This window comes from Artemia sp. Qi Xiang Cuo, chromosome 12 (genome assembly GCF_049724085.1).
Source record: "Artemia sp. Qi Xiang Cuo chromosome 12, ASM4972408v1, whole genome shotgun sequence".
Classification (NCBI taxonomy): Eukaryota; Metazoa; Arthropoda; class Branchiopoda; order Anostraca; family Artemiidae; genus Artemia; species Artemia sp. Qi Xiang Cuo.
In genome coordinates, this window is record NC_142805.1 from 69107201 (window position 1) to 69122097 (window position 14897).

At 36.0% G+C, this 14897-nt stretch overlaps 1 long non-coding RNA gene across 2 annotated transcripts in view; it reads left to right on the plus strand.

The window, feature by feature from the left end:
• The window catches only part of LOC148946440 (uncharacterized), a 260044-nt gene extending 245521 nt beyond the window's left edge, over positions 1-14523 (plus strand). For both annotated transcript variants that reach the window (XR_016142635.1, XR_016142636.1), the window contains one exon: positions 14396-14523. This is a non-coding gene — a long non-coding RNA (uncharacterized LOC148946440). The remainder of the gene's footprint in view (positions 1-14395) is intronic.
• Positions 14524-14897: the final 374 nt, after the last annotated feature.

The window sequence follows — 14897 nt, forward strand, 5'->3', positions numbered from 1 at the left end:
TGAATTTTTTTTTAATTAATTTCTGTTCATTTTATATTGCCATAGTCTTTTCAGTGAAAAAGAAAATAAAGCTTTAAATATTTTCTTCTTTATTTTAAAACTTTGTAGTTTGGCCTGCTAATTGTATACTGGAGAAAAATTTTCAACAATTTTTAACAACAGACACCCTTTTAAAAATCTGGACACAAATAGTAGTGTTTAATTTAGTTTCATACCTCCTCTAGTTGACCTGAAATAGAAAACTTGATACTGTTCGCAAAAAAAAATCTGTTTACTTTCTTTGATAGCTTGGATACACGTACTCTATTTTGATTTGGTTAAATTTTAAGAGCAGAAGTAGCCCCGAAAGTTTGAACATAATACCTCAGTCGTTCTTGGGATACTGCTGAGATGTTTTATTGGGAATTAACATTAACACAGTGCATTTTGATTTAATCTTAAGGCAACATTTAGTTTTTAAACATAACGGGCAAATGGGAGGGTGAGCGTGGGAGGGGGACTAGTTACCCTCCTATCACTTTCGACTATTAAAATGGGCATTAGTCCTGTCTATTTTCAATCGAATGAGCCCTTTTCGAAGTTCCTACGACAACTCCTTCGATACGAAGTGTCCTGGTCTAAACACAAAAATAAAAAATAATATTACATTGTACCCAGATCAATCTTTACTATAAAAATGTCAAGCTTAACAATCACTTTCGACAATTAAAAAGGGCACTAACCCTTTCAATTTCCAATCGAATGAGCCTTTTTTGAGTTTCTATGACAACGCTTTCTAAAAAAAACCTTATTTGCCCCCAGGGCATAACTTACAAAGCTTGCCTTGAGGACTGTGGGGGGGGTCAGCCTCAATTATCTAATTTCTAGAACTGTCAACTGCGTTGAAAAAAATGGCTATCTCAAAATTTTGATTGGATGCGTTTGGAAAAACGGTAGACGTGAGAGGGGATTAGTTGCCCTCCAATCACTTTCTACTATTAAAAAGGGCACTAGCCTTTTGAAGTTTCAATCAAATGAGCCTTTTTGAAGTATCTACGACAACGCTTTCTATAAAAACCTTATATTCCCCAGGGTATAACTTACAACCCTTGCCCTGAGGGCTCTGAGGGGGTTGTCATCCTCGAAGACTTAATTTCAGGAACTTTCAACTATGTTAAACAGAACTGCTATCTCAAAATTTTGGTTGGATGTGTTTGGGGACATGGTGGGTGTGAGAGGGTGGTTAGTTGCCCTTCAATCACTTTTGACTATTAAAAAGGGCACTAGCCCTTTCAATTTCGAATCAAATGAGCCCTTTTGAAGTTTCTACGACATAACTCTATAAAAACCTTTTATGCCTCCAGGGCATAACTTACAACCCTTGCCCTGAGGGTTGTGGGGGAGGGAGAGTTGTCATCCTAAAAGACCTAATTTCCAGAACTTTCAACTGCGTTGAACAAAAGAATATCTCAAAATTTTGATTGGATGTGTTTGGGAAAATGGTGGGCGTGAGAGGGGTGTGTTTGGGGAAAAGGTGGGCGTGAGAGGGATGTGTTTGGGGAAATGGTGGGCGTGAGAGGGGGTTAGTTGCCCTCCAATCACTTTCGACTATAAAAATGGGTACTAGTCCTTTCAATCTCCAATCATATGAGCCCTTTTTGTAGTTTCTACGACAACGCTTTCTATAAAACCCTTTCAATTTCCAATCAAATGAGCCCTTTTGAAGTTTCTACGACAACTCTTTCTATAAAAACATCATATGCCCCTAGGGCATAACTTACAACCCTTGCCCTGAGGGCTGGGGGGGTTGTCATGCACAAAGACATAATTTCCAGAACTACGTAGAAAAAATGGCTATCTCAAAATTTTGATTGTATGTGTTTGGGGAAATGGTGGGCCTGAGAGGGGGATTAGTTGCCCTCTAATCACTTTCGACTATTAAAAAGGGCACTAGCCCTTTGAATTTCCAATCGAATGAGCCTTTTTTGTAGTTTCTACGACAACGCCTTCTATAAAAACCTTAATTACTTAAAAACCTTAAAAACCTCCAATTACTTTCGACTATTAAAAAGGGCACTAGGCATTTCAATTTCCAATCGAATAAGCCATTCTTGAAGTTTTTACGACAATACTTTTTACAAAAACCTTATACGCCCCCAGGGCATAACTTACGATCCTTGCCCTGAGTGCTGTTGGGGGGGTGTCATCCTTAAAGACCTAATTTCCAAAACTTTCAACTACGTTGCACAAAATGGCTATCTAAAAATTTTGATTGTATGTGTTTGGGGAGAAGGTGGGCGTGAGAGGGGGGTTAGTTGTCCTCCAATCACTTTCGACTATTAGAAAGGGCACTAGCCTTTTGAATTTCCGATCTAATGAGCCTTTTTGAAGTTTCTACGACAACGCTTTCTATAAAACCCTTTCAATTTCCAATCAAATGAGCCCCTTTGAAGTTTCTACGACAACTCTTTCTATAAAAACCTCATATGCCCCCAGGGCATAACTTACAATTCGTGCCCTGAGTGCTGGTGGGGGGTTGTCATCCTCAAAGGCCTAATTTCCATAATTTTCAACTACGCTGCACAAACTGGCTATCTAAAAATTTTGATTGAATGTGTTTGGGGAAAAGGTGGGCGTGAGAAGGGGGTTAGTTGTCCTCCAATCACTTTCGACTATTAGAAAGGGCACTAGCCCTTTGAATTTCCGATCGAATGAGCCTTTTTGAAGTTTCTACGACAACGCTTTCTATAAAAACTATATGCCCCCCAGCGCATAACTTACAACCCTTGCCCTGAGGGCTGTGGAGGAGTATCCTCCTCAAAACATAATTTCTATCTGGAAATCAACTACGCTAAACAAAATGGGTATCTCAAAATTTTGATTGGATATGTTTTGGGAAATGGTGGTTGTGGAAGGGGTGTTAGTTCCCTTCCGATAATTTTCGACTATTAAAAAGGGCACAAGCTACTCCAATTTCCAATCGAATGAGCCCTTTTCGAAGTTTGCACGACAAATTCTTCGATACAAAGTGCTCTGGTCTAAAGGAAAAAAATAATAAATAATACATTTTGCCAGCATCGTTCTTATATGCCCCCGGGGCATAACTTAAAGCCCTTGCCCTGAGGGCTCTGGGGGAGTTTTCTCCCCAAAAATAAAATTTCTATCTGGAAATCAACTACGGTGATCAAAATGGCTATCTCAAAATTTTGATTGGATGTGTTTGGGAAAATGGTGGGCGTGGCAGGGGTGTTAGTTGCCTTCCAATCACTTTCAACTATTAAAATGGGCACTTGCCGTTCCAATTTCCAATCGGATGAGCCCTTTTTGTGTTTGGGGAAATTGTGGGCGTGAGAGGGGGATTTGTTGCCATTCAATTACTTTCGAATGTTAAAAAGGGCACTAGTCATTTCAATTTCCAATTGAATGAACCGTTTTTGAATTTTCTACGACAACGCTTTTCTATAAAAACCTTATATGCCCCCAGGGCATGACTTACAACCCTTACCCTGAGAAATATGGAGGGGAGCTGTCATCCTCAAAGACCTAATTTTCTAGAACTTTCAACCACGTTGAACAAAATTGGCTATTTGAAAATTTTGATTGGATGTGTTTGGGGAAAAGGTGGGCGTGAGAGGGGGTTAGTTGCCCTCCAATCAGTTTCGACTATTAAAAAGGGCACTAGCCCTTTCAATTTCCAATCAAATGAGCCTTTTTTTGTAGTTTCTACGACAACGCTTTCTATAAAGACCTTAATGTCCCCAGGGCATAACTTACAGCCTTTGCCCTGAGGGCTGGGGAGGAGTTTCCTCCTCGAAAACATAGTTTCTATCTGGAAATCAACTACGCTGAACAAAATGGTTGTCGCAAAATTTTGATTGGATGTTTTTTCGGGAAATGGTGGGCGTGGAAGGGGTGTTAGTGGCCTTCCGATGACTTTCGACTATTAAAAAGGGCACAAGCCACTCCAATTTAAAATTTAATGACCCCTTTTCGAAGTTTCTACGACAACTTCTTCGATCCAAAGTGCCCTGGTCTAAAGGAAACAAATAATAAATAATACATTCTGCCAACATCGTTCTTATATGCCCCCAGGGCATAACTTAAAACCCTAGCCCTGATGGCTTTGGGGGAGTGTCCTTGTCAAAAATATAATTTCTATCTGGAAATCAACTACGCTGAACAAGATGGCTATCTCAAAATTTTGATTAGATGGGTTTCGGAAAATGTTGGGCGTGGAAGGGGTGTTAGTTGCCTTCCAATCACTTTTGACTATTAAAAAGGACACTAGCCGTTCCAATTTCCAATCGAATGAGCCTTTTTGCAAGTTTCTATGACAACTCCTTCGATACGAAGTGCCCTGGTATGGAAACCAAAAAAAAAAAAAAAAAAAAAATAATACATTGTGCCAACATTGTACTTTACTTGGCAGCGCTATTGCGCTGCCTATGATAATAACTTATTGGATCGGTTTTATAGTATTGTGTTAAATAAACTGATTAAATCCTATTGCAGTAGGATGTTCTTATAATTATTGGAAAATAGTTCATCAAACAGTTTGTGGTGTAACGAACTGTAAGAAAGGAGCGGCCCGGCTCAATAGTAACCGAAATTCTGACACACGGAATTTTGATACCAATAGATACATCAAAAGAATTGGATTTTTATTCTGATTTCAAATAAATTATTTTCATCAAGTTTAGTCTTACCCATCAAAAGTTACGAACCTGAAAAAAATTGCCTTATTTTCGAAAAAAAGGGGAAACACCCCTAGAAGTCATAGAATCTTAATGCAAATTACACTCTCAGATTTAGCGTATCAGAGAACCCTACTGTACAGGTTTCAAGCTCCTATCTGCAAAAATGTAGAATTTTGTATATTTTTTTTCCAGAAGAAAGATCACGGATGCGTTTTTTTTTTTTTTTTTTATCGTATCGACCCAGTGGTACTAGAATATCGCAAGAGTGCTTATTCGAAAGTAAATTAAAAGTTCCAGTGCTTTTTTAAGTGACCAAAAAGTTGGAGGGCAACTAGGCCCCCCCATGCTCATTTTTCTCCCAAAGTCACACGATCAAAATTCTGAGATAACCATATTGTTATGAACTTTGCCCACTGTTTACATATAGTATTGGTTATTGGGAAGTATACAGACGTTTTCAGGGGGAATTTTTTCTGGAGGGGGGGGGTCGGATGGAGGAGTTTATGTGGGAGGATCTTTACATGGAGGAAGTTTTCAGGGGGGAAGGGAATTTTCTATGAAGGGGACGCCGGATTTCCCAGCATTACTTATAAAACGATCAGAAATTAAATAACAAAAACAAGTTTTTTCAACTGAAAGTAAGGAGTAACATTGAAACTTAAAACGAACAGAAATTATGAGATATTATGAGGGGGCTCGGCCCCTTGTCAATATCTCGCTCTTTCCGCTAAGGCTTTTTAGTACTTTCAAAAGAGCTATTTATTCTAATTAAACAGCCTTTGTGATTCATGGATCATTCTTAAAGAAATGTAGCAAAATTTGGACTTCAGCTTAAAAGGCGAGGTATTGACGAGGGGGTGAACCCCATCATATACGTAATAATTTCTGTTCGTTTTAAGTTTTTATGTTGCTCCTTACTTTTAGTTGAAAAAACTTGTTTATTTTTTGTTTTTAATTAAATTCAACAAGCGATGAAGTACGGAATTTAGTATTTTTTTCCCCCCCATTGGTAATTATCTGTCGATAATTTGAACAAGAAGGGCCAAGAAATTTGGGGAAATTTAGGATTTGGAGGGTATAGGCCCTGAGGTCCTCCTCTTGCATGCGTCCCTGGTGTGCTTTTAACGCTTACCATGCATACCCTAAAACTTACTGTTATTACCTAAAAATTCTAGAAGTTATAAAATTATTAAATTACAAACTAAAAAATTATTTCTAACTTCTTCTTTATTTTTCCAAGTTTATATCTTTATTTCCAAGAATTTTTCATTCTAGCCCGTCGCCAAGTAACTTTTTGCAAGCCAATGTGATAGAATTTCTAATTAATCAACACTTACAGGGAATTAACAGGAAATGTAGGAAATTTTTATAACAGATATTGTGTTTCTCGCGTAAAACCATAGTCATGGATAAAACTGCCAATTAAATTACTCAGTAATGTTGTTTCAAATTCCTTTGTTACTGGATTTGTATTTCTCAACAGAGGTAAGAAATCAAGCGGGGCTGCCTAGCATTTGACCTACGAAGGAGGCTTTTTATCGTTACAAAAATTACACTTGCATAGGTGGAAACACATAGAGTGGCTAATAAAAAGTGTATAGCACATGTAACACGGTTTGACTGATTTTTCTACTTTAATTAGATAAGTAAAAGGAATAAAAATGGTGTCATCGGCTATGAATAATGGACAGGAGGTTTAGTAAAAGTAGACCACAGTGAACAATTTTCAAGAACACACCACCTTTCGTTTATACTTAAAACAAGAATATAAAAATATACTGTATTAAGAGAGTGAATAAAATGAACTAAAAAAAAAAAAAACATTTTGGCTTTAGCCTACATCCAGAAACTTTTATTAGAGAAACAAATTAAAAAAAAACTCTGATAACAATCATAACATTAAAAAAAATCGTCTATCCTATCCAGACATTTCCTATCAGTGTAGCCTAACTGCGTTGTTTTGGTACTGATGACTGCAATAGTGACCAAATTGGCACTCTAACTTGGCTTTCAGCTTTTCTTCTTTAGGCACTTCTTGGTAATAACACTATAGACCCAGTGGATGAACTTGCAGTCGGTGAACAACAAATTAAAGGTAAGAAAGGTGTTAGTGATGAGTTTTGTAAATGTTTTTCAAATGTTGGAATTGATGTTAAAAATGATGTTGCTGGCCGTGGGTATAAAAATGAGCTGTTTATTGATGACCGTGGGGAAGGTCGTTCCATGAAATTCGTGAAGTGTACTCAGTCTGATTTCAAGGACGCACTGGAAACAATAAAATCGAATTCAGCAGGAATTGACGGTCTTAGCCTTAAGGTATTTAAGGCTGTCGCCGCTTACCTTATGCCTTGTCTTCTATACTTGTTGAACCTATGTATGGAAAAAGGTCAGTTCCCAGATGCTTTAAAACAAGCAAACATTATACCTTTACATAAAGGTGGTGACAAAAGAGAAATGTCAAACTGGAGACCTATATCGATTCCGCCACTGTTCTCAAAAATATTTGAAAAGGTTGTTCATAAGAAACTATATTCCTACCTTAATTCTCGTGGGTTTTTATGTGACAGGCAATTTGGATTCCGAAAATCTCATTCTACTAGTCATACAGTGCACCACCTTCTTGATGTTTTACACAGCGTGTTCGAGAGCGGCTCTACTCCTTTAACTATTTTTATTGATTTTAAGAAAGCTTTTGATACTGTTGATTTTGAGCTGTCATTAGAAAGGATGTCACATTTAGGGATAAAAGGAAATTCGATTGATTGGTTTCGTTCGTATTTTTATCGTAGATCAATGCGTGTAGTAGTGGGGAATATTGTCAGTTCACCTCGTCCTGTACTATGTGGAGTACCGCAAGGTTCTGTGTTAGGTCCGCTTTTATATTTAATTTATGTTGACACATTACAGTTTTACATTCCTGATGCCGCCATAACATCCTTTGCGGATGACACAGCTATAGCGATTTCTGGAAAGGCTTTGAGTGAGCTTGTTCCAAAAGCAAATAAAGATAAATAGATAGATAGAATTATTTTCCATATACCAGTAAAATAATTACATAACAATCTACAAATCCCCACAAAGGCTCCATGGCCTGTAAGAGGGGGATTATGAAAAGATCAAATAAACATTAAACATTTAAACGCTTAAGATTTAAACAATATAAACATAACATTAATATTTAAACATATAAACATAAGCATTTGAACTATTAACATGTAAAGCATTTGCTTAATAAAAAAAAAAGAAAAAAAAAAGGAGAGTTCACTAAATAAGCTTTATCAAACTACAGTGAATCACAACATTTATAAAAAAAAGAGAGTTCACTAAATAAGCTTTATCAAACTACAGTGAATCACAACATCTATATATATAAAAAAAAAAAAAAAAAAAAAAAAAACAATTAAATGAAAAAAACTATTGGCAGCAGGCAAAAGTAAATAAAATTAATCACATTAAAACAAATATTTTTTTAATAGTCTTTTTAAGGTGCCAAACGAGTGGCATTATCGAGCCGAATCGGGAAGGGTGTTCCATGTCAAATGACACGCAACAAGAGGATTAAAATCGGATCTTATTGTTGGTGTATGTGGAATTTGGATATTTAGAGAACTACGGAGTTGATAATTTGACCGATCAGATACAAAAGAAGACGTAAATCTAAAGGACCTAGGAATATCACCATGGAGCAGAAGAAAATCGATAGACGCACAGGAAAGAATATAAAGTTTTTTAATATCAAGTAACGGTTTAGTTGCCGAACTATTTACATCCTGGATAAGATTTATAGCTTTATCATAAGTATTCGAAAGCGGTTTGAGAAAAGAAGGTAAGGTAGACATCCATATGACTCAACAATAGGAAACATAAGAATGAATTAAGCTATGAAATAGGATTCTTAGAATAGGTCCTGGAAAGATATGTTTTAGTTTTCTTAGAATACCGAGATCTCTGCATACCTTCATTTTAATCAAATCAATATGGTGTTTAAAAGATAAATTTTAATCTAGGGGGATACCTAGGAAACAGACATGACCATCCTTTGGTCTACTAATAAAGCCTTTGGATATATCAATTTTAGGTAATTGAGGACAAGCCTGGGATATACGAGAGAAAACTAAATAAACTAGTTTTAGAAACATTTAAGGCAAGAGAGTTAGCATCAAACCAAATTGAAACTCTCTCGAAGAGGTCCACTAACTTCGTACGAACCTCATCCTCAGTTCTCCCAGAAGTAATAAGGGTGGTATCATCGGAAAAAGTAACAACAGAATCCGAGGTATGCAAAATATAGTTATGGGTACGGGAGACTGTTAGACGACATAGACGACAGCAATAAAGAGAATTTTATTTCTAACTGCAAAAATTATGTCATTTATATAAATTAAAAATAGTGCCGGCCCTAAAACTGACCCTTGAGGGACCCCCTGGTCAACACTTGATGGTGAGCGAAAAAGTGGATCAACAGAAATTATTCTACCTGACAAGAAAGACTTGAACCAATAAAACGCACTACCTCTTACGCCAAAATGAGAAAATTTAAATAGAAGAACACTGTGGGTTAAAGAATCAAAGGCTTTATAAACGTCCAGAAACAAAGCAGCAGGAATCAAATGGGAATCTATGGCAGAGTGAAGATAATTCAGTAAAACTGGACAAGCATGCTCAGTCGAATGATGTGCTCGAAAACCAAATTGAAAATCGTGAAAAAATCTTTAGAAGTAAGAAAATTATTAAGACGAAAAAGCATCGCCTTCTCAAATATTTTGTTAAACACAGACAATAAAGAAATTGGCCGATAGTTGGCTGGATCATTTCGTGTCCCCCCTTATATAATATGATGACTCGAGCACGCTTGAGACTACTCGGGAAAATACCATGCTGAAAGGAGACGTTAATAAGTTTTGTTAAGGGATAAATAATGGAAGGAAGTATGAACTTAATTACTTTAGTAGGAATATTATCAGGGCCAGACGACGAACAATTTTTCAATTCCATAACAATTTTAGCTATTTCTTTCTCCGTCGCCGGTTCCAAAAACATTGACTTCATACAAGGTGGCCCAAGATAAGACCTGAAGTTGGATCTTGAAGGAGAAGAACCAACAGCCGAAGCGGTCCTTTTACCAATATTCGCAAAATATGAAGTAAATGCATCTTGAACATTCATTCACCTTCGATGATTTTGCCATCGAGATCCAAAAAAGAAGGGGTTGATGGAGACTGAAAAGAGGGCCTAAGCACAGAATTTATAACCTGCCAAGTTTTTCGTATATCTTTACCACAATCTGAAAAACAATTCAAATAATACTGGGACTTGGCCTTTCGACACACAGAATTATAAATATTCCTATAAATTTTAAATCGCTGAAGGCAAATAGCTTTCATTGAAGGAAAGGCCCTCCAGAGATTATTTTTTTTTCCTACAACTCTTAAGGAGACCAGGGGTTATCCAAGGATTTAGAGGAAAAGCATTCTTAGACTTACGATTAGAAGGTGAAACAGAACAAATATCAAGAACAGCGTCTTTAATAGACTCATAAAAAGTATCAAATAAATTACAAAAATCAGAATCACTCTCAAAACCACCCCAAGAAACCACCCCAAAGTGCTACTTGACCTGCATATTTTTACTAGTCTTAGTTGCTTAGCAGTGAATGTGAGTAAAACTAATTACATGATTTTTAGTCGTACTGGAGTTATTGATAATGTTTTCGGTTTGATTAATTTTAATGGTACAGAGATTAAGCAGATATTTGATACAAGGTATCTTGGTTTTCAAATTGATTGTAATTTAAATTGGAAAAATCATAGTGAAATCGTATCGGTGAAAGTTGCGCGGGGCTTAGGGCTGATTCGTAGATTTAAACATGTTTTTCCTGTTTCAGTTTTGAAAATTTTATATAATTCATTTATTCATCCTTACATTGTATACGGTTGTTCTGTGTGTGCTGGTAATTTTGTTATAAATTTTAAACGGATACAAATTGTGCAGAATAAAGCACTGCACCTGCTCGGTGATTTTGAAAATTATGAAAGTACTATGGATTGTTGTCACCATTTTAATATTTTAAATGCTGAGCAATAGAGGGAATATCAGACAGGTATTTTTGTGTATCAGTGTTTAAATAAATTAGCACCTAATTATTTTTGTGATGTCTTATCATCTAATTTTTCGTACCATTCTTATGATACAAGGAATTTTGCGGAACTAGTACATGAGAGACGACAAACTGCTAGGTCTAGTTTTGTATTTAGGCATGTGGGTGTTTCGGTATGGAACAGTCTTCCGGAAAGCACTAGGATGGCTGAGAGTGTGTCCTCTTTTAACAATAGGTTAAAGAATTTCTTAATGAATAGGGATGGCTGAGGGTGGGGGATGTATTCTGTCTTCTGTCTTGTCTAAGGATTGGATTGCGGTTCCCATGAGGTTTATTTCTTATTTATATGATTGCATTATTTATTTATTTTTTTCCATTATATATGTGAGTAATTTTTTTTCAATATATATATGAGTAAAGTAGTAAAAGTGAGTAAAATAGTGAGTCCTGCCACAAACAAATTTGTATAGATTTTCACGTGGTAGGTCTGTTTGATATATTTTTTTTGTGAATATTGATATTTAATAAAAATGAATTTTTCTCTTCCTCTCTCTCTCTCTTCGTCTTTAGATATTTTCTTCATCAATTACATGAAATTACCCTGGCTTTCGGATGTTTCTGATTCGTCAAAACCCCTCAAAGTAAGACCCTGACCGCCAAGGAAACATATACCGCGAAAAATGAACTTCACATGACCTCTTGTTTTCTTGGACCTTTTGAGATCTGGATCGACTTAAGTCATTCGCTACATATCTCGAGGTATCAGTACTAATTATTTTAAATTCCTCCCGTGCTGACACACAATCCCTATGTCTTTTACTACCATCATGTTGCTTCAATGGACCAGAATTGTCTTTCCACTTACCGTAGAAAATCCTGTCTCGATGAAAACCCTTTTTCCAGTAGTTTCCCCAGCTCTTAGAGCCCCACTTTATAAATGTCAGCAAGCAAAACAAAACACACAATTAACTTTTTATGAGCATTCAATCCATTCGTTAGTCTTAAAGTAATGCGCATTGAATTTCCTTCCGTTTGAAGTGCAAGCCGGATATCTCTCAAGAATAGGTTGAGCTGGTTGGTCGGGACGCGTCGTAGAGATACCCGGGAGAGATTCTCGACTGCTACTGGAACTTGCAACGGGTTCGCGAATGCAGACCACTCTTTCATGTTGACATGGATCATTTATTGTTCTACTTGTTCCTGAAAGATTGTCCCAGGTAGGGGAAATCCTGTCCAGTAACCTGACACTTTGAGAACTGACATTATTGCCAGTTTCTTGCTCTGAAGTTTGTTCGTTTTTATTCTAGATTTTGACTGCAAAAAAGTCCAAAGTTTCTTATTGCCTTTTTCTCCTATTTTGATTTAGGATTCACGACAATAGATAAGATAAACACTGACGAGCTGACGCCTAGTTTTTTACTGAACCCTAGTCAGTGATCATAACAGCGGGTAAAATAGCGGAGAGGAATTGTTTTACACATTTCAAAAAAAGTTTGTCTGCTATCGGTATATTTAGGATTCTCATGAATGAGGACTGAAGTAAACTGTCTCAGCAAGAAGAGTAATAATGCTATTTAACGGCTTTGAAAAAACAAACCAACCGGGGTGAACAAAACAAGCGACCGGTCATTCAATCTCGCTAGTTCAATATAGAACATAGCTAAAATACAAAATAGCTATTAAATAGAAGTAACAAGGTCTTTTTTCCAAATATCGGTGGGTGCCCCCCTCTCTAATTGGCATCACTGTGGCCTTTCAAGCATCTTTTTTTAATACAAGTAACATTTTGAATAACAAAATTAAATAATTTCTGAGACCACACAGGCTAATCATGACTAAAATAAAAAATCGCAAAGAAGTGAGAAACGAGGACAATAACAGCCAGTGAAAAACCGAAGACAATTTTTATGCAAATATTTCGGGTTGAGACCTCTGCTCAACCGTCCTCAGTGCAGAATAATAATAAAAATGCCGATAAAACTCCAAAGGCCAAAACAAAAACCGAACCTCAAAATAAACACTGAAACTAAAATAAGGACCCTTTCGAAGTTACCCTTTTGAGTTACCCTTACATCATTGCTCCAAAAGAATCCTTATTTTAGTTTCAAGATTTATTTTAACCTTTTTTTTTATTGTCCTTTGGACTTTTATCTGCATTTTTTTTTTTATTATTCTGCACTGAGGACAGTTGAGCGGAGATCTCAACCGAAATATTTGCATAATTTTTTTCTTCTGATTTTCACTGGCTGTTATTGTCCTCGTTTCTCTCTGGTTTGCGATTTTTGTTTTGTTTATAACAAAATTGAAAAATCACAAGGAAGGCATGAGGATTTTAGAAAAGCCTAGGTGGGTCATATCCTAAAATTGGTTATTTGAGTGTTCCTTTTTTATATCGTTCCACTGGTTTCATCTTTTTACTTAAGTGGGTAATAAATAGTTGTTTCATCTTGTCTAATTTGTTCATATACTTACATGATTGTCTATCACCAAATGAAAACGGAAAAAAACCACTATTATATCCCCAAAAACAGCTGGGGAATAGCAAGTTCGTGACCAACAAGTGTAAATTTCGAACAAAAGATTGTTCCCCATGTACATAAACAGAAGAGTAGGCTATGCGAAAAAAAAGTGTTTTAGCTAAATTTGTTCAGCAATCGATTTCAGACCGTATATAACTAATAATAGTTTAACAAAAAAAAGGTTTTGAAGACCAATTAAAAAGATAAAATATTTTAGAATGAACAAAAAAGTTGATTGTGAAATTTATGATGAATAAGAAGATTGTATGACGGCACAAGCCCTCAAGGTCCAAACCGGCCCTAGGGGGGTTTCGGGCCAGCCTTTGCCTTCACACACCCTTCCTGCTGGCAAATGAGGATTTGGCAATAAAAAGGTTGCCAAATGCTCAGAATGTTGGCGATACTTCTATCACTAGCAGGATTTAACTGCGCAAATTGCGCAATGGAGGATATTTTGTAGTTTTAATCAAAAGGCACTGTCTTGATTTTCCAAATATTTTTTATTTCGGTAGGCTATCCTTGGTATCCAAAATCATCCTCGGTTAAATATAATTGGTAAAATTGTGGTTTCTGGGTCAATTCTCTAGCTGAAAGATGAACATATCACATTATGCGTTTTTAATATACTTTCAAAATGTATTACTTGCAACCCTCACAAATGTGTCCCAGCCCCTCCCCCCACCCACCCCCCCCACACAAAAACATAGTTGGCCAGTTGTAGTCCTAGGCCCCAACTTTGCTGATTTTGTTGATTTCCGTTTTTTTGTTATTATTCTTCATCAATAGTCGGTTCATAATACCAAAGCCAAAAAAGAGAACAAAAAAACCCCAGAAAATCAGCAAAATTCAGTAGATATCATGCTTAGGATTCAAAATTATAAATCTAAAATCCAACTAAGTTCTTGGGCAGATTACTCAATTTTTTAATTTTTTAACTTATTTTAAACCTTTGTTTTGACTGGTTTTACAGTCAAATTAAAAAATTTTTTATTTTTGGAAATCTTCTTGATGATCCTTTTATTCACTATATCTTATATTCAGATTTGTCTTATAAGTGTTATTCATATTCAATGATAGTTAAAGTAAAACTTAATTATTTCCAGTTTTTGCTATTTTCGAAGCATAGCCTAGTTGCGTACATATACAATTTAAAGAAGTAGGATGGGTAAGCAAAATAGCAAACTCAAGCCAGAAGTACTTGAAGATCTCAAAACAAATACAGAATTCTCAGGTAAATTTTATTTTATTATTGCATTTTCCCTTATTGAAGAAAATTAATAGGTCCCATTTTGAAGGTTAGTAGCGCCATGAAAAAGATCCATGCCCAAAATATTTATTGCGGTATAGATGCCATAACATACGAAAAACATAGATTGTTACCTGAATAGATGTTAGGTAGCCTAAAAGAGATTCGTGAAAGTTAGTTCAAATGGTAATCATTAAAAGGAGACTTACGTTAAACGAAAACAACTTAAGTGACGAAAGCTATAAGTGTTATCATGATAACACACTTCCATGTTTTTCGTTTAAGTGCTATATTTTTATGCTTTAGGTACTTTATGCTTTACTTTCCTTTTTTTTTACTTTTCTGCTTCATCTATATCT